Genomic DNA, 2018 nt, shown 5'->3' with positions numbered 1-2018 from the left:
TCCGTCTGTCCATCCGTCAGTCACGGATAGCTTTTTTCGTTAATTTAGACATGTTAGAATTGTCCTATTGATTTCAAATTTTGCATGGTGATTCCTTGAGTAGTTAGGTATGATTTAGAAAGCGTAGCAACTCTATAATCATTACCAAAATGTCCGTACGTCCATTTTAAACATGTTGATTTTTTTTACTTTTTTAAATATCTTTTTCCGTTAATTTAGGCATGTTAGAATTGTCCTATCGATTTCAAATTTTGCATGGTGATTCCTGTAATAGTTAGGTACTAGTTAGAAAGCGTAGCAACTCTATAATCATTACCAGAATGTCCGTACGTCCATTTTAAACATGTTAATTTTTTTACATTTTTAACAACAAATTTGTATGTGACCTAATTATCCGATTGGTCTGATTTTTGGTATACTGATTCCTGGAACAACAAAGTACAATATTATAAGCGAAGCAACTCTATAATCAAGTCCTAAAAATGTAAGTATGTCCATAATCATTATCCTGTATCAAGCAGTTTTTCAACAAATTTACTAACAATTTTGCTTTGACTCTTATACATTCGCATTCTGATTATTCAGTTCTGACATTATACAAGTGTTAATGTCCGTTTGTCCTACCGTTTCAGAGCTTCGCTTTTATGGATGTTGTCATCCTTGTTTAAAAACAATTTCTATAAAAGTACCAAAAGTTTTTGAATACAAAAATAAGGGAGTATGTATTTAAAACTTTGGGCACTAGTATAATTAACAGTCCAATATCCCCTCCCTCCCTGTTTATAATACTGATAACCAGTGGACCTATTGGGTTTTTTATTCAATAAAGATTTTTCTCGTATTCATTCGAATCCGGTGGATATGAACCGGTTCTCATCAATACGAAAAAACTATGTCTAGCATCGTATTATATCCAGTTTTCTACGAATATAGAAATGTACAATCATAAGATTAAAACTAGTTTTAATCTTATAATTGTACATTCTATATCCGCGGAAAGCCATTTATAATACGATACGAGAAATAACTGTGAACAGTATTTTCTTAATTAACAAATCTTTATATAAAAGTAACATAATCAGTGTATATCTGTCTTTGTGTACCGAAGGATCTTGATAACTGCTGAACCGATATCCTTCTCCTTTACAGTGTAGCTTCTCATAGGTCCTGGGAAGGTTCATAACAAAACATAACATAATAACATAATAAAAAAATACACATATCCTCCCCCCCTCCAAAAAAAGATTTTACTTTATCTTTTTAATTTATAATAAACTAGCGACTTCGCCTCTAAGGGCACTTGAGATGGATGGGGAAATTGACCCTCCCCCCGATTTGAATTTTAGTTTTAAAAAGATGAATTTGGAAAATAAAATGTTTTTTTTTTATGAGTGGTGCGTGGTACCCTTACACAAAATAGTTGTAAACCTTCCCAGGACCTATGAGAAGCTACACTGTAAATGAGAACTATAACGGTTCAGTGGTTAGCAAGATCCTTCGGTACACCTAGACATACACAAATCCTTACTTTTTATATAAATAAGAAATGATTATCTAAATTCTTTAATTTAAAAAAACAAATTGGTCCACCGGTTATCATGATTTTGTATATCCGTATCATAAACAGGGAGGGAGGGGACATTGGACTGTAAATTAAACTGGTGCCCAAAGTTTTAGATACATACTCCTTTATTTATGTGCTCAAAAAACTTTTATTAGACGAAGCCCAATCTTTCCTACTTTTGATTCCTATGACGTCATAAAAATGAGGGAGATGAGAGGAGAAGTGGGAAAGAAAACCCTTAAAAAGAGGTGGATAATCTCTCATTTTTATGACGTCACAGGAATCAAAAGTAGGACAGATTGGGCTTTGTCCTTTTAATTATATTCTAATTGGTTGGTTAGCAGTAATGAAACACATATTTCAACCAAAAGGGATCATTTTGTTTATTATTATAAGGGATGTACATCAATTTTTCTTATACTACCGGCCACGCCCGTAGAGGCCTCTCCCCCAA

Source organism: Acartia tonsa, chromosome 4 (assembly GCF_053477335.1).
Source record: "Acartia tonsa isolate MP-2025a chromosome 4, ASM5347733v1, whole genome shotgun sequence".
Taxonomy (NCBI): Eukaryota; Metazoa; Arthropoda; class Copepoda; order Calanoida; family Acartiidae; genus Acartia; species Acartia tonsa.
This window is presented reverse-complemented; position numbering follows the sequence as displayed.